The 18,521-nt window shown below is 45.6% G+C and overlaps 1 non-coding gene and 1 pseudogene across 1 annotated transcript; one reads left to right on the top strand and one right to left on the bottom strand.

Moving 5' to 3' along the window:
• The first annotated feature begins 5,866 nt into the window (after positions 1–5,866).
• LOC119513010 lies at positions 5,867–5,970 on the top strand. Its single transcript, XR_005212518.1, has one exon. It is a non-coding gene; the product is annotated as a U6 spliceosomal RNA (small nuclear RNA).
• An 8,493-nt stretch (positions 5,971–14,463) lies between these two features.
• On the bottom strand, positions 14,464–17,649 carry LOC119512842 (annotated as a pseudogene).
• Between the last annotated feature and the right edge of the window lie 872 nt (positions 17,650–18,521).

Raw genomic sequence — 18,521 nt, 5'->3', positions numbered from 1 at the left:
AATGGAGAACAGGATTATAGGCCAATTACAGTAAGACTGAAGCTTTCTGCTTGAGCACCATTCCCACGCACCACACCAGATAATAAAGATTAGATGAATATGGATCTCATCCAGTGTGTTTCACTTTATTTAAAGGTTAAACTCTCCCATGTCTGCCTATCTTTAATTGCTCTCCAGAATATTCAAACAAGTGTTTTTAATAGATTGTATGGAGCTTTTAATTGTTATTGACAGCTTGTAATTGTTAATGGGATGGAGATAGAGTGGAAGGTGAGTTCCTTTCTTGCATCTGATGTAAAAGGCTGTGGATCCAAAGCAGAAGGGATAAGAATTTCTCAAATGATTTATTTGGGAGTGTAAAAGCCAAATATGGTCTTTTTAGAGAGTCAGAACTGAGGATGGTGGAGATGGAGATGGTTTAGGAGGTTGAGCTCTTTGTGTACGCATGGGTTGAAGGTTCAGTTCAGAGGCATGACAGTGGAAAAAGGTATGGGGTATGAAGATTCATCTAAGCAGGTGGACAAACTTGGAGCATGAGTGAATACAGAGGAAAAGAAAGAGAAGAGACAGAGATGTGTCCTTAATTTTGATCTGGGGAGGTAGAAGAATGGCCCAACTCTTGAGAAAGGCAAGGAAATGGGAAGAGATTGTCACAGGTAAAGGTGATGACAATACTTGTGAATAGTTCAACTGAGGAGATGGTGCATCATTTTAGGGCCTAGGAAACTCATTTGGGGTCAACTGGAGTAGAAGTGATAGTCTTCTTGAGGGAGAGAGTGTGCAGAGAGACAGGTGGGAACCTGGGGACTAATCCTTGGCAAACACTGGCATTTAGAGAATTGGAGGAGAAAGAAGAACTATTGGGAATAGAATCATGTATCCTACAAAGAACATGTTCTTAACCTTAATCTGCATTCCTGTGAGTGTGAACCCATTTATAAATAGGACTTTTGAAGATATTATTATTATTAGTTAAGTTGTGGCCAAATTGAAATCAGGGTAGGTCTTAATCTATGTTATTTGAGAACTGAAAAGAGAGGAAATTTGGACACAGTGAGAGAAACCCACAGGAAGAAGCCTGAAATCAGTGAAAATTGGAAGAGTAGACACAAGGAGAAAGAGAGCTCACCACGTGACAGGAGGCAGAGATGCAAGCTGAGGAAACCCAAGTATTGTGGGAAGCCAGCATCAGAATGCTACAGACTTCAGGGAGAAAGCATGGCCTTGCCAAAACCTTGATTTTGGACTTCTAGCCTCCAAAACCATGAGACCATAAATTTCTGATGTTAAGCCAACCCGTGTTGTCATAGCAGCCCTGACAAACTAAGACAAGAACCTTCAACAGATCCAGATGAAGAATCAGAGATGTGGGAGGGGCTCTATCCCAGTTTGCTAATGCTGCCGTTATGTAAAATACTAGTAATGGATTGGCTTTTATAAAGGGGGTTTATTTGGTTACAAAGCTACAGTCTGAAGGCCATGAAAATGTCCAAATTAAGGTGTCAACACAAGTATACCTTCACCAAAGGAAAGCCAATGGTGTCTGAAAAACCTCTGTTAGCTGGGAGGGCATGTGGCTGGCATCTGCTGAACCCGGGTTGTATTCCAGCTCTTCTCTCAGCTCCTGTGTATTCTTCAAAATGTTGCTCTTGGATGTTTCGTCCTCTCTTAGCTTTTCTGGAGCAAATTCTGGGCTAGCATAAGTCTGCTTTCAATGTCCGTCTCCAAAATATCTCTCTCAGTTGCTCTCCAAAATGTCATTCCCAGCTGCTCTGAGTTCCTTCTGTTTGTCAGCTCATTCATATGGCTCCTAAATGGGTGGGGTAACACCCCCATGGAAATTATCCAATCAAAGGTCTTGCCCACAGTTGATGGAGTCACATCTCCATGGAAACAATCAATAGGTTGCAACCTAATCAACACTAATATGTCTGCCCCCACAAGATTGTATCAAAGAACATGTCATTTTGGGGGATGTAATACATCCAATCTGCCACAGGCCCCACAGGAGAATCTGTTAAGAAAGGAAGTTCAAGAGTTGGGGGTCTGGACCACGGTAAAAGTTCAGGGGCTCAAAATGTGGCGAGAGAGTGAGACAAGGAAAGACCACTGGAGAAAAGAAGGTGGTGGGTGGTGATTTGGTGAGGGAGTTTCTGGAGAGTGGTGAGAAGAGAAGTCATCACAGGAGCTTAGACAGGAAGTCTAATTAAGACAGGAGCTTAATTACTTTAAAAGATGTTCTCTGCCTTCAAAGCAATCCTATTTCTCATCATTCAACTCTGCCAATTCAGGTTAGGTCCTTAGCTGACCCTGGTCTAGCCAGAGACTTGCAGTTCCAGCTGTTATGTAGTGGTTTTTATGGGGCAGTTCCAGTCCCCTGAGGATTAACCCCCAGAAGAGGGCTCAGCTCTGAGGAGAGAGGGATGAGGCACCAAGTTAGCAGCCTGGCCTTCCCCTATTTGGAAAATAAATGCTTCCCACCTCGGAATTCTAATTTTGGCTTCCTGATTTTTCCTCCTTTCCAAACATTTATCTAAGATGATGGATAAAGACTAATTTTTTGCCCGTATTCCTCAAAATTTGAACACAATTCTCCCAGGAGTCAAATTTGTTGGAGATAAGGCATAAGGAAAGGTTCATTCCTTAAGTATCATTTTCTCTCTCATAATCTCAGCCTCAGTTTTGGAGCCAGTGTCTGGTGGGGTTAAGCTGGAGCTGTGTAGTGGTACAACAGGCCCTGGGTGATGGTAAGGGTGTCCCTTTCAAACTGACAGTCTAAGACATGAATTAACTGAGCATGGGAAGAAGGATGGGCAAAAATTGGGAGGAGATGAGGATGCTCCCTGGAGTCCAGCCTGATCAATGGAGAGGCCATTAAACAAGATAGATAATATGAGTGGAACAATGTGTTTGGAGGAACAATGTATTCATTGCCTCAGTTCTGAACTGTTTGGTTTGAGGGGCCTGTGAGACATCATGGTGCTGTTCAGTGCTGAGTGAGCCCTATGAATCTGGAATTCAAAAGAGAGCTCAAGAGTGGAGATAAAGAGTGAAGAGTAGCAGAAGCATAGCATTTGGGCATGGTATAACTGGATGCTTGATGAAGTTGCTCCAGCTCTTCCTTCCCAATGTCTTTGCCATATAGCAAATCTATTAAAAACTGTCAGAATCAACACTACTAAATTCTGGGAGATAGTCAAAGGTTTACAGCAATCCAGTGAGCACTTAACCAGGAGAAAATCATCTTAAATACAGTGTTTAAGGAAATTTCTTTTAGATCACTGCCTAACCACTGAGATAACAGAACAGGACCTTCAGTGACCACACATGACAAAGAAGACAAAGAATAGAAAAAATACTCAAAACGGTCAGAGTTTTTAAAAATGAAGCATGCAAAGAAATAAGAAACTATGGCCTACTCCCAGGATAAAAATAAATTAACAGAAACTGTCCTGGAGGAAGCCCAGACATTGGATTTACTAGACAAAGACTTTGAAACAACTCTCTTAAATATACTTAAAAAGCTAAAGGGAACAATGGACAAAGAACTAAGGGAAACCTGGAGAATGATATCTGAACAAATGGTGAGATAGAAATTATGAAAAGGAAAAAAATAGAAATTTTAGAGCTCAAAAGTACAATAATTGAAATGAAGAAATTCACTAGAGGGGTGTGATGGTTTGGAGCTGTGTGTACCCCAGAAAAGCATGTTCTTAAATCTAATCCATTCCTGTGAGTGTGAAATCATTGTAAATGGGTCATTTTGATTCGGCTACTTCAGTTAAGACTTGGCCCACCTCAATCAGAATGGGTTATAATCCTATTACTGGAGTTCTTTATAAGAGCATGAAATTCAAACAAAGAGAGAGAAAGCCACAGAAGCAAGAGGCTGAAATCAATGAAACTTGGAAAAGAAGGGAGAGACCAGCAAATGCCTCCGTATGCCTTGCCATGTGACAGTAGGGCCAAGGATCACCAGCAGCCAGTCTTCAGGAAGTAAGCATTGCCTTGACGATTCCTTGATTTGAACATTTTCCTGGCATCAAAACTTCAGGCTAATGAATGTCCTTTGTTTAAGCCAAACCAACCATTTCATGGTATTTATGTAAGCAATCTAGGAAACTAAAGCAAGGGTTTCATGGGAAGATTTGAGTAGATAGAAGAGTCAGTGAACTTGAAGATAGGTCAAATGAAATTATCTTGTCTTAGAAGCAGAAAGAAAAATGAATGAAGAAAACACTGGCATAGACAACAATACTGTCTTCAATGTGTTCCTTTCAATTCTCAACAGCAGGAGGGCATTCAGCTACACATCCGAGAGTGGGTTCATGTCAATAAATTTAAAGTAACTAAAATAAAGGGTATAGGATTGGAGCTAAGATATGCCAGAATTAATCTACTCAAAACCATTCTCCAAACTGCCAGGTTCTTCCAGCCCATCCCTGTAAAGTAGTCTGGTGTGAAAGATGGGTGACGAAGTCAAGGGTAGGCAACAATAAAAGCTTATTGAGAGAAACTGCAGGGCGGCCCCTAGCCAGCAGAGGAAAGCTGCCCGGAAACCAGGTGTTGGGGTGGCGGGATTCCTTTTTTATAGGACTTTCTGTCCATTAGGAGGTTACATGGTGCCTTGGACATGCAAGGTATGTGAGCTTTGGCCAATAGGGGATTACACATAATTTATCTTGTAACTTTGGCAATGCCTGGGTTGTACATTTAAACAGGAGAGGTGGGGAGGCAGCGAGCAATGATGTGGCGCAAAGTGGGGGAAAGGAAGGGGGGCAGAGATGGGTGCGAATGGGAGAAGTGGTGCGAGGTGGGGGGAGGGGAGGACGAGGTGGGGGGAGGGGAGGGCGCAGCGATGCAGCCTGGCTCTACCAAAGAGGGAAATGGGGGAGGGGCCCAGGGCCAGACCTAACAATCCTGACCCTGGAGGTGGCTCTAAATCACAGGTTCTGAGTGTATAAATACTGCCCAGAGCCTGTGGCCATTTTTATTTTCTGGCTTCAGAATCAAAGGCCAAGATACGATCACCAAACGCTGAAAACCCGACCCATTCCTGAGTGCTTGCTCTGCAGTGTGGAGCTGAAGCAAAACAAGCCATAAATGTTAGTTATTTTGACATCATTATTGCTATTATTGTTATAACAATGGGCCATGGCAGAGTGGCTCTGCCTTAAGCTATACAAGCTGCTCCGGTGGAATATCTCCTGGCTTCATAATTTGTTAAAGAGGAAATGAGGACGGAATATAATCCAGACTCTGATATGGCCCTCAAGACCCTGTGAGACCCAGCCCCTGCCTCAATCTCACCTCATCTTGCCCCTCTCTTCCCCGGGCTTAACAAACTCCATCCTCTTGGCTTTTTTAATGCCTTCCCCCACCTCTGGAGATTTGGCTTCAGTAAGTCTGAGGTGCGCCCTGGGACGGTACTATTTTAAAGCTCCCGCACTGGTTCTGATGGGTCGACAGGTTGTGGCTGTGAGCTGTGCCTTGCTCAGACCTCGCCTGGCTCCAAAGCCAGATAGATGTCTAAAATGGGGGTGCTCTATGAAGCCAGGGCGTCCTCTCCACAGATGGGCAGGCAGCTACTTTTGCTCTGGGGGGAAGAGGCTGCAGTCCCCGGAAAGGCAGAGCCTAGGAGGCAAATGAGTAATGCAGCTTCTGCTTCGAGTCCTCTCTCTCCTGGGCACGGCGAGTGGAGTCTCACGGGGGAAGGGCCATCAGCTCCTAGAGTAACACTCTCCCAGAGTCAAAATTCTTTTCAGATTCCCTGAACTTGCCCATGACGTCCAATGTTCAGGATCTGCGTATCCCACCCTGCTTAGGAATTCTTTTGCACACTAACATGTAAGAACCACTGAACAAAGTGCTTGCTTCGGCAGCACATATTGTAGAATTGGGATGATACCGAGATTAGCATGGTGCCTGCACAAGGATGATGCACAAATTCATGAAAAGTCCATATTTTTTATGATGTCACTGATATGAAATAATTAGAAGAAGCAAATTCATGGAGTTAGAAACTGGAATATAGATTACCAGGGGCCAGTGTGGGGGGGTAGATATGGGAAAATTAATGTTTAACTGGTATAGAATTTGTTTGGGGTGGTAGAAAAATTTTGGTAATGGATAGTAGTGATGGTAGCACAGAATTGTGACTGTAACTAGCACCACTAAATTATATACTTAAATGTGACTAAAAGGGGAAATTTTAGGTTGTATATACGTTACTATAATAAATTAAAAAAACAAAAACAAAAACCATAGGACAGTACAACACAGTGAACCCTAATATAAATCATGGACTATAGTCAATAATATAATTGCAATACTATTGTTTCATCAATTGTACAAAATTACAAGGGAAAAGTGTATGTGTGTGGGTGGGGTGGGGTGGGGTGGGGGTGGTATATGGGAATTCTGTATTTTCTGCATGATTTTTCTGTAAGCCTACAACTTCTCTAATAAAAAAGAAAAAGGGAAAAAAAAGAACCACTGAACTAGACTACAGGACATCCTAAGAGGTAATCTATATGTGGATGTGGGCATTTAAATAATTCCCCTTCAATCTTCCAAATGGGAGGAGAATTCCAAGAGGTCTTGCTTGTCTATGGGATTTATTCTATTACAGCTTTTTTCTTTTTGCCCTTTTTATTATGGAAATTCAAAAACACACCTAAAATGTAAACAGAGTAGCAAGATGACATCCTTTTGAAGCCATCACCTGACTATTTTTGTTTACATAGCCCTCCAACTTCTTTTTCCTGGAGTATTTTAAAGCCTATCATAGACATCTTTCAACATTTCACCCATAAACACTTCAATTATTCCATTCTATTTCAACTTTAAGCTTTCATAGCCTAAATGTCATTAAAAGATTACTTTGATGCTGTGAGAATGAAACAGGAGAACGGGATTTAGTTAAAAGTCAGCTCAGTTCCTAAACTAATATTCACTTTTCACTCCATACCGTAGGTGGTCCCTGGTTTCAAGACGCTTACACTCTACCTGGAAAAACAAACAGTTGGTGTAAAATACGATTCAGCAGGATTAAAGGATACATCCTCCAGACCACACCGAAGGGGAGCCAGTGTATCTTCTTCTATGAGACCTGACTGGTATCTGCAGAACAGGGTCATCTTATCCACTTAATTATTTAAATCTTCCTCTGCTGAAGTCACCCTCTGGTGAGTGTTCACATGGGATGCAAAATTCTTCATGTTTTTTTGCCCACTCAGAAAGGTCTATCAACAAACCTCTCCTCCAGACCTTTGTCACCAATTTTCCCATCATGTTCCATCAGCCAAAACATTGGCGACATCTCATGAATCAGTCTACAAATGTACCTGTGGTCATTTCTACTTCCAAGCAAAATGAACAACCAGGTGCATTGCTCAAAGTTCTGTCCACTGGAAGGATTTCCCTTCGCCACTGTCCTTCAGGGATGTCCTAAAAAGGAGCTGTAGTTCTGCAGCTGTCCACTTTTGGGTGGTACCTGTATATCATGCAGAAGTATCTGTAAACCAGGCCCAAGTTTTCTCTTCCTTAGTCAACTGATCATAGGAAACTTCCCAAGAGGCCATAGCTGTGGGCTGGGAAAGAGAAGGAAATGTGGCAGGAATGGGGGCCGTGGGCTTTTGGGCCACTACCTCATGTAACATACTTGTGCCTTCAGGGCCTGCTCGAGCCCTGTTTCGTATATACCACTTTTATTTTATGATGGAGTGCTGCTGTACATATCCAACTTTGTGGCTTGGTAGGTCAGACAACACCCAGTTCATAATGGGAAAGTCAGGTCTCATGCTAACTTGGAGGCCTGGAGTTAAGTGTTTGGTCTCTACTAAGGCCCAGTAGCAGGCCAAAAGCTATTTCTCAATAGGAGAGTAGTTATACGCAGAGGATGGCAGGGCTTTGCTCTAAAATCGTAAGGGTCTGCACTGTGATTTTGCTATAGGGGCCTGCCAAAGTCTCCAGAAAACAACTCTATTTGCCACTGACACTTCCAGCATCATTGGATCTACTGGATCATATGGCCCAGGTGGCAGAGCAGCTTGTACAGCAGCCAGGATGTGTTGCAGAGCCTTTTCTTGTTCTAGTCCCTACTCAGAATTAGCAGTTTTAGGTTCACTCTGTAAATGTGTTGGAGTAGCACATCCAAATGAGGAATATGCTGTCTCCAAAATCCAAAGAGGCCACTAGGCCTTGAGCCTTCTTTTTGGTTGTAGGAGAGGCTAGATGTAACAGTTTATCCTTCATCTTAAAAGGGATATCTTGACATGCCCTACACCAATGGACACCTAGAAATTTCACTGAGGTGGACAGAACCTGAATTTTTGTTGGATTTATCTTCTAACCTCTGATACACAAATGCCTTACAAATAGGTCAAGAGTAGTTGCTCTGTCTAGCACACTAGGTCCAGTCAACATGATATCATCAATGTAATGGACCATGTAATATTCTGTGGGAGGGAGAGACGATCAAGGTCCCTGCAGACAAGATTATGACATAGGGCTGGAGAGTTGATATAGCATGATGTTGGACAGTGAAGGTGTATTTCTGGCTTTGCTGAAAGCAAACCATTTCTAGTGATCTTTGCTAACAGGAATTGAGAAAAAAGCATTTGCCTGATCAATAGCTGCATTTGAGATACCAGAAGATGTGTTGATTTGCTCAAGCAATAATACCACATTTGGAATGGCCGCTGCAATTGGAGTCACCACCTGGTTAAGCTTACGATAACTCACTGCCATCCTCCAAGACGCTTCTGTTTTCTACACAAGCCAGAAAGGAGAGTTGAATGGGGATGTGGTGGGAATCACCACCCTGCATACTTCATTTCCTTGATGGTGGCACTAATCTCTGCAATAAGTCCAGGAATGCGGTATTACTTTTGATTTACTATTTTGCTAGGTAGAGGCAGTCCTAGTGGCTTCCATTTGGTCCTTCCTACCATAATAGCCCTCACTTCACAAGTCAGGGAACCAAAGTGGTGATTCTGCCAGCTGCTGAGTGTGTCTGTTCCAATTATGCATTTTGGAACTGGGGAAAGAATGCAGGGACCCACTGGACCTACTGTAAGATGGACCTAAGCTAAAACTCCATTGATCACTTGATCTCCATAAGCCCCTACTCTGACTGATGGACCCCAGTGACTTTTTGGGAATTAATGTCACTTCCAAGCCAGTGTCTAATAATCCCTGAAATGGCTGACCTTTTCCTTTTCCCCAGTGCACAGTTATCCTGAGAACAGCCATTGGTCCCTCTGAGGAAGGCTCAGAGGAAGGTTAACAATATAAATTTTTGGCAATGTAGCAGGGTCCTGCCCCAAGGGGACCTAGCCTTCCCTTCATTCATTGGGTTCTGGGTCTGTAAACTGTCTCAAGTTTGGAAATTGATTAAAGGGTTGCGAGACACCCTGTTTTTGTAATTCAAGTTAGAGTTTTGTTTACTTGACCTAGAACTCTTCTGAACAGACAGATCAAGTAAGAATTTAGTAGATTGCCCATCTGTTTTACTTCTAGGTGCTCCATGACCTACTAACTAACACCTTAGGTCTGTGTGAGTCAGACTATTTTGATTATGGCTTTGAGTCTGCTGTCCATTATGGTAGCCACACACCCTTGTCTCGGTGATTAAGTTGCTACCACTTGGCTTCTGCCACCCTGGGATCCGATCATACCCATTGGGCAGCATCCAAGTTCAGTGACAGCAATTTCCACAGTAACATCTGACCTATAGAGAAGAGGAAACACTGAGCTCATCAGGAATGATGGAGTTAGTCTCATAAATTTATTCCTCACCATCCTGGTGAAAGGTGTGTCCTCTGGGCATTCCTGGGGCAGGTGAAGAGGTCTTACATGATAATTTACTCTAAAATTCCTATCTGTCTGAGCCTGTGGATCCCCTCATCTACATTATACCAGGGAAGTTCTGGCATTTCCATTTCAAGCAATGTAAGACACCTTTTAGTCCATGCTTCAGCCAACCACCTGAACAAACTGTTAAGCCCTTTGTAACCCCTCAAGCAAGGGGCAGAAAATGGGGTGGGGGGTGGGGAAACTGGCAAAGGGGCACATAGGCGACCAGGAAAGAGTGGCTTGGAGGTGAGGGTTTTGAGCTCCCTACAGTTTGGGCCCAGGGTATTTGGCAGGGGGCTGGGGACAGAGTGGGGGAAGGAGGTGGGGGAATGCACCTCTACAAGAGAAAAGGCTGCTAGAACGGGTAGATAGTGAGGTTGTTATACTCAAGAATAACTTATAGTCACAAGTTGCAAGACCTTGGTGGGACATCTTGCTGCGTGGGAAGAGCAGGGTCTGGAGCCACAAATCCCAGATTCATTCCTGTCTCTTTAGTTATTAAACCTTGAGCAAGTCACTAATCTTCCCTCAGCAAACACTGACCTCAAAATAAGACGAGGTATGCAAAGTGCTTTGTAAAACACTGCACAGCCACAAGGTAGTATTACAAAAATTAGTCAGGCTTCATAAGGAAGATAATCACTGTTGCAGGGGGAAGTTCTTGTGCCACCTTTCCTGAGGCAATGCTGTCTTACACTTACACATATAACAGGAAGCACTTGCTAAATTTATTTGCAAGCTTTGCTCCAAAATGACTTGATGGCAACTTTTAAGGTAGCTCCTTTTACTCAATTCCGTCTTGCCATGCCCTCCCAAATGTTGGTGGCAATTATTTTTGAGTAGCAGAATTTGATTTGATTTTCTATTTTATTGTTTATATGGTTCCACATTTTATAAAACAAAGGACTGGGCCTGTACAGTATTGAGGAAGGTTTGGGGACACACAAGAGGCCAAGTGTGGCTGGAAGGGGTGTGTATGGGTGGGGAAGTGGTAGGAGATGGGGCAGGAGCTGAGTGATAATGGTGATGGAGACTGTGCTTATAGGCTCCTTTTCTTATAAGCCCTTAAAGCCACTGTGCTGGTTTGAATCTCTTATTCAATAATCAGTGGGAGCTTTGATTATTATTTCCATGGAGGTGGGTCTTAATTAGTTTACTGGCTTCCTCTTTGAGAGGGTAAAAGGCAGAGACATTTTGGAGAGAGCCCAGAGATAATTAGAGAGAAAACACCCAGGAACATTTTGGAGACAGCCGTTGAAACCAGATGTTTGGAGATCCTAAGCTAAGAGATGAAGCCCAGAGTTTGCCCCAGAGAAGCTAAGTGAGAACCCACAGATGCTTATGGAGAAAGCCACTAGTAGCAGAAGCTAAAAGCAACACAACTCGGGAGCAAAGGACCAGCAGACACCAGCCACATGCCTTCCCAGCTGGCAAAGGTGTTCCAGATGCCACCGAACTTTTCCTCAGAGAAGGTATCTACCTCTTGGTGCCTTAATTTGGACATTTTCATGGCCTTAGAACTGTAAATTTGTGAACTAAAAATGCCCCGTTGTAAAAGCCAATCCATTTTTGGTATTTTGCTTTTCAGCAGCCTTAGCAAACTGGAACAACCACTCTGTCCTGGATTTAAAGCAGTAGATCTCAAAGTGTGGTACCCAGGCCTTACCTGGGTCCTTGTTAGAGATGCAATTCTTGGGGCCCACCAAGTGTTTAGTGTATCAGAAACCCTAGGGACAGGGCCCAGCTCTCTGTGTTTTAATAATCCCTTCAAGTGATTCTGATGTATGTGAAAGTCTGCAAACCACTGATTTAAAGTAGTCCCAAGTTTAGACAATGCTCCCTGACCCCAGTGGAGCAAGAAAGGAAAAAAACAAAAAACAAAAAACAAAACAAAACAAAACACCAGTGGCTTTGATTGTCTATCTAATCTGCCCTCATGTGTGGGGTTTCCCACATTAGTTCTCTAGTAGCCCCCTTCCCTGAAATAATGAAATTGAGGTAAGGACTTTGTTTCCAAATGATTGGGATTTGGAAGTGTCTGGGTGGGACAGACTTCACAGTACTTGTGCAAGCCCAGTTGTTTCTCTTTTTGGGTTTAAAAGATCTGGAAGCAACCCAAACACGGTCCTCAGGAGGCAGCTGGTCATCCAGTTCTAGGGTGTTAACACTGCGTTCTGTGCTGTTTCCCAGACACTCTCTCTGTTCACTGCTTGTTCCCATTATCCAAGGACAGAGCCTCCCACTTTGTCCTCCTTGTAGAACAAGGAGTTGACAGTTGCCTTGAATTGCTGAGAATCCATCAGGGCCATCTCCCACACCTTGGACTTTCAAATCCCTTGCCTGGGAGCCACATCTGCTTCACCTAAACCTATTCTACTCCCAAACACATCATTCCTCTATGTCTTGATTTCCTTATGGTCTCAAGCGCTTAACATATAGCAAGAGCTCAAAAAATGGTAGCTACTATTACTGTTGTTACTATTTTGCATTAAACAGTGGGAGAAGGGGGAGGGCAACCTCTGTAGGGAGTACAGCAGGGCTGGCTACAAAATCAGTGGGGCCGAGTGCAACGTGAAGATGCAAGACCTGGCTGGAGGCTGGGGGATCTGCTTCCCACGGGCCCACTGCCCCAGACCATGGCTGGTGAGCAACCCAAGAGACTGCAACCTCTGTGTAGGATCAGACTCAGAACCTGGAGCAGGGTAGGATGAGAGGCCCCACCAAGCCACCTGCCAGCCCAGGGCGGGACAGCTGCCACCTTGTTCCGCAGGGAGCACACCCAGCCCTGACCCTCCCCACACATGTGCCCAGGCCCTGTTTTTGCCCAGGCAGAGGCCAGCAGCCATCATGGGGTGGGAAGGGAGAGACAGCACCAGGGGGTGGGAACCCATCCCAGGGAGAGAGCGGGAGGTAGGACCACATGTGAGCTGGGTCCTACAGAATATGTAATGTAAGGACACGGTGTGTTACTGGAACCACGAGATGGTCCACTGTTAGGAAAGAATTTGAGGTCAGGGCTGAGGTGAGGAGGGACTGGAGGTGAAGCTGGAAATGCCTTTAACAGACAGGCAAAAGGAGAACCATCAAATTTTACTTCAGAGTTAAATATATATTAATACATGATCAATACAGAAAAGTTTTGAAATGTGGGATTGTATTCATTTCCTAGAGTTGCTATAACAAATGACCACAATCTGGGTGGCTTAAAACAACAACATTTTATTCTCTCACAGTTCAGGAGACCAAAAGTCTGAAACCAAGGTGTCAGCAGGTGTCAGAACTGACATAAGATATACATGTATATTTATAAATATTAAGAGAGATTATGGGAATTGGCTCACCCAGCCGTGGAGACTGGCAAGTCTGAATTCCATAGGGCAGTTCACAAGTTGGAAACTCTGATGAAGGTGATGTTCATTTCCCCCGGAGGAGCTGGCTGGCTGAAATGGAGACAGAAATCTTCTCTCTGACTTCTGAAATCCTCAGTTCTGGCCCTAAGACTGCCAATTGAGGGGATGAGGAGACTCCCCTCATTACTGAGGGCAATCTCGTTTGTTGATTATACATGCAACCAGCCGTAGATACCATCAGCTGACTATACATGCAAACCCAGTTATGAAATATCCTCATAGTAACAACCAGGCCACTGCTTACTTGGCCGAACAACTGGACACCATACCCTTGCCAAGTTGAAACATGGAAATAACCATCACAGTTGGGCTGGTTCCTTCTGGAAACTCTGAGGGGGATGCTCTCCCATGCCATCTCCCAACTTGTGGTGGCTGCTGGCATACCTGGTGTTCCTTGGCTTGTAGACGCATCACTACACTCTCTGCTTCCATCTCCACGTGGTCTTCTCCTCTGTGTGTCTCTCTGTGCTCTCTTCTCTTCTTATACGGATACCAGTCACTGGATTTAGGGCTCAACATCCTTAACTAATTACATCTGCAAAGACCCTATTTCCAAATAAGACCTTCCAGGTGGACATAAATTCTGGGACATCAGTAAAAGAAATAAGACCATAATCACCCATGCTTTGGCTACCTGGAGCTAGCATTGGGGAATACTTTAGTGTGTAGCCTTCCACTGCTTTTTTTCTTTTTCTTTGTACAAGTCTATTTATTGAAAGGATCTGAAAATAACAATAAGGCTTTCAACAACATTTAACAGATTAACAATATGAAACCATGAAACATTTACAATATGAAACATTAAGAATTTATTTCAAAAATGCAAAGTGTTCTAGGTCATTCCAATGTCATGCTGCTTTATGCTTTGGTTAATGGTGGCTTTTTTGTCTAAAATTCCCCACTCTCTTCTGGCCCCAAACCAGTGAGGTCCAGCCCAGCTGGGTGGGGGGCTCTAATAATGCGAGGGGTTGGGGGGTGGGGTGGTGGCAAGCCCCTTTTCCTTTCAGACCAGAGTCTTGTAGCCTTATCACCAAATATCAGACTGGTGTCTCTTGGACGCTCTTGAGTCCACAAAGACCAAGGTGCCCAGACAAGGTGCAGATGGCGGGGTGGTCGGTGGCACCACCCATGTTTTGTGAACACGGGCCCAGAAGCTGAGGAAGTCTTCAGAAAGCCGCTGGAAAGTCCTCAGGCCTCAGCTGCTTGACTTGTTCTGCGGAGTGGGCAAAGGGCAGCCTGGCCCGACGGCTGTGTTCCCTTTAGAAGGGAGTCCAGGAAAGGGCAGGGGCTCAGCTTATCAAGTTAACAGAGGAAAAGGCCAAACTCAGAGAAATCAGGGACTCAACAGCTGAGCCCTTCCCCAGGGTGGGCTGGTGCACGTGCCGTCCAGCTGGAGGCTGCCGGCTGGGACCCAGTGTGCAGAGCCCTCCCAGGCTCCAAACCCCACGGGGGAACACGCAGGCTGGCTGAGCCCCCCACCAGGAGGCGGCCGTGCCCCCCACCCCACTCTGAGGGCAGCCTCTTCCTCCATTCAGGCCCCCTGATGTTAACAAACTTGTCTCAATCCGTCTTCTTACTACACTTGCAAAATAAAAAAGGTCGACTGGCCCAAGAAACAGGGCTCTCCCAGGAGCGCCAACCCCCGCAGGGATCACACCCGACTTTGGACAAACCGGTCCCAGTGGACCTCGTCACGCAGGGCACAAATGTAAACACCGGAACGAGGCTCCGTCTTCAAATCAGGCCAACTCCCTTCCCCCTTTCAACTCTTTGCAAAAGTGTGTACAAGAAAATATGTGCATAAGCACTTCTGGAAAGTTTAAAAGAATCTCTAACAAGAGGTTTAAAATTTCTTCCAGGGGCTACAGATGTAAGGAAGGTGTGTGGGGTCTGCCCTCTGGCCCTGGCATGTGCCCAACTGAGGCAGGACGAGGGAACAACCCGCCACCACGGGGAAGAACCAGGGGCCCTCAGGGGCCAGGCTGGTGGGGTCCCACGAGGGGATCCAGCCAAACATCTCCAGAAACCAGAGCAAAACAAACAGCCTGGCCACTCAACCAGCAAAGTGCTCTTTTAATTAACTCCTGCCTGAGTGGGTTCCCTGGAGTAGTATTCAGAGGAAACGGCTGAGGAACAAGAAGAGAGCAGCATCAGATGTGGCCCTTTCTCTCTAGCTAAGCCAACTTGAAAGGTGAAATCACTGCCCTCCCCTCTACGTGGGATCAGACACCCAGGGGAGTGAATCTCCCTGGCAACGTGGAATACGACTCCCGGGGAGGAATGTAGACCTGGCATCGTGGGACGGAGAACATCTTCTTGACCAAAAGGGGGATGTGAAAGGAAATGAAATAAGCTTCAGTGGCAGAGAGATTCCAAAGGAGCCAAGAGATCACTCTGGTGGGCACTCTTACGCACAATATAGATAACTTGTATTAGCTTCTAATGAATTGGAATAGCTAGCGGTAAATACCTGAAACTATCAAACTACAACCCAGAACCCCTGAATCTCGAAGACAATTGTATAAAAATGTAGCTTATGAGGGATGACAGTGGGATTGGGAAAGCCATAAAGACCACACTCCCCTTTGTCTAGTTTATGGATGGATGAGTAGAAAAATAGGGGAAGGAAGGAAACAAACAAACAGACAAAGGCACCCAGTGTTCTTTTTTACTTTAATTGCTCTTTTTCACTTTAATTATTATTCTTGTTATTTTTGTGTGTGTGCTAATGAAGGTGTCAGGGATTGATTTAGGTGATGAATGTACAACTATGTAATGGTACTGTGAACAATCGAATGTACGATTTGTTTTGTATGACTGAGTGGTATGTGAATATATCTCAATAAAATGAAAATTTAAAAAAAAAGAAAAAGAAGAGAGCAGCGTGGCAGAAGGAAGGGGCTTCTACTGCGACACTTCCTGCATCAAAGCAGAGACCTCCCTTCTGACCCTCTCCGTGTCTCACTGCACCCAGGTGACACCAAGGACTCCCCCACAGCTCCCAGCTCTCTCATGCTGCTAGCTCAGAAGTGCAAAAGGAGGTCAAATTTTAAATGTTAAAAAAAAAAAAAAATAGCTGATTTGGTTGACAAAGGGCAAATTTGGACTCCTTCCTGGGGCTGCAGAGAGATGACAGGATGTTGGTGGCAGCCCCCAGGACAGGCCCCAGGTAGTGGCTGCTTTGTTCCCAGGAGGAAGGCCGCCTAGCTTTGCCTGGCCTCCCTGGTGCTCCTGGGGTCCCAGATGCAGGGAGGGGAGTGGGTAGCAAGAGGTGGTGACACTGATGCCGTCCTGGTGCCTGATCTCTTGTCTCCTCTGTCCATCGAAGGACACCCTTGTGGTGTTCCTCGCCTCCGGCGTGATCTTGAGCTCCATCCTGGTGGGGGCCATGATGGGCCAGAAGGACAATGAGTGTGGCAGATGGGGGTGAGCATGATGGCTGGCACATTGGGGTGAATTATGGAGGCCCCAGCTGCAGAGTGACTGTGCTTCCCATTGGGGTGAAGACGATCACCCATCGACCTGGACGGTGGTGAACAGGTGGACATCCACGTTGGACACGTAAAGGGAAGAGCCCCTGTCAATCAGCACCTCACTGAGGACCTGATACTGCACAACCTGCTTCCCGACCTCGGGGCCCAGGTCTGAGGCCAGCACCCTGTTCTCAGTGACCCCATTCTGAATGGTTGCCTTCTTTCCCCCGGGCTCCCTTGCCACACGCACTTTCAGTTGGCTCCAAAGGATGATGGCCACATTCCCCTTGAGGTAAAAGGCCATGAACCAAGGCACGCTGTCCTAGAAAACTGAGGAAGCATAAGGGAGAGTCCCATCACCTCCCAAGCATATGATGAAATCTATCAGATTGGAAATGTCATCATAATCTTTGCTGAAGGTGCAAAATCTCTTCTTCACTGGTCCAAAGTTTGCTTCACTCTCTATGGTGGGGTCTTCCAGAACTTTCTTTTTCACATACACAATCATGTTCTCCTTCAAGAGATGCAGAACTACTTGAAGGGCTGCAGCAGGCTGGCGTCCCGGATCTTTTTAATGACGAGGAAGCTCTTGAGACACCTGCACCGTGTCCGCCGCTGGCCTGCGGGGCCCTGGATGTGCACAATAGACTGGGGGTTCTGGAGCACGCTGATCTTTGGTCCAAACCTGGTCACTGGGCACGGCCCATGCAGAGACCCCGATCCTCCAGAACTCCTTGGTGCGCCCCTGGGCAGGGGAGGCAGACAGGCTGCGGGCTCTGTCCCGGACCCCCGGGGTGGGGTGGGGGCTGTAATTCCAGTCTCCATCCCATGACACGCGGAGCAACCGTATGAACCGAATCTGGACTCAACTCTTTACACATACTGACTTTTTCGGGTTCAATATCCATGGACAATAAGTGAGAAGTTCTGTTAGAAAAACACTGAAGCCGTTGGTTCGCGGCCGCGGTCGCCGGTGGGGGCGTCTACTTGCCCCGCGGCGCCCTCGGGCCGCGCCACCGCGGTCACCCTCCTCTGTTTTTAATGCATGGCTTTAGCTTGGTATTCAGCTTAATCAGTGATGCTCTTTTGTTATGTACAGTTTACCGAAAGAAATTTTTAAGCCAGGAAGGTGACCTGCTCAGAGAAAGCGGTGGGCTGAGAAGAGAATGTGCCCATCTCCTCCCAACGTAACCTCACTGTTAGTAACTTGAAATCAGCCATGGTGGGAGTATTTACACCATAAAAATCAGCAAATGCTAGAAATCAGGGCTTATTTACTTATTAACCTTCAGGAGAGCCAATTTACTAGCACACCACTGGATTCCACTCTGGCAGAGGAGAGAGAACATTCTAGGCAGAGAATTTTAAGAGATGAGGAACCAGCTTGTTTGGGCAGTGGCAGGCACTGAGGCTGGAGGGAAGGACAGGAGTGATTGTGCTACTTTGGGAGAGCACCTGTAAGCCACGCAAAGGAGATAGGGGCTGTGATTTAGAAAAATAAGAACTAGTAGCAGGGTATTTGGTGTGCTGGTGTGCAACGGGACTGGTGGCAGGGAGATCAATTAGGAGGAACCTATAAGAATACAGATGACAGGTGATAAGGAGGAAAATCACACCGGGCATCACCCAATCTCTGCTTGTGCTGGCCCCAAAGCAACTCCAACAGCAGAATTTCCTTCTGGACCCAAGCCCAGTTAGTCCCACCAAGCTTCAAATGTCTGTTACACTCAAAATGCAAGTTCCATTCCAACATGTTACTGGAACCCCTACTTATGGTAAA

The sequence above is a fragment of the Choloepus didactylus genome, chromosome 17 (assembly GCF_015220235.1).
Source record: "Choloepus didactylus isolate mChoDid1 chromosome 17, mChoDid1.pri, whole genome shotgun sequence".
Taxonomy (NCBI): domain Eukaryota; kingdom Metazoa; phylum Chordata; class Mammalia; order Pilosa; family Megalonychidae; genus Choloepus; species Choloepus didactylus.
The sequence above is the reverse complement of the archived record's forward strand: the minus strand, read 5'-3'. Positions and strand labels throughout refer to the sequence as shown.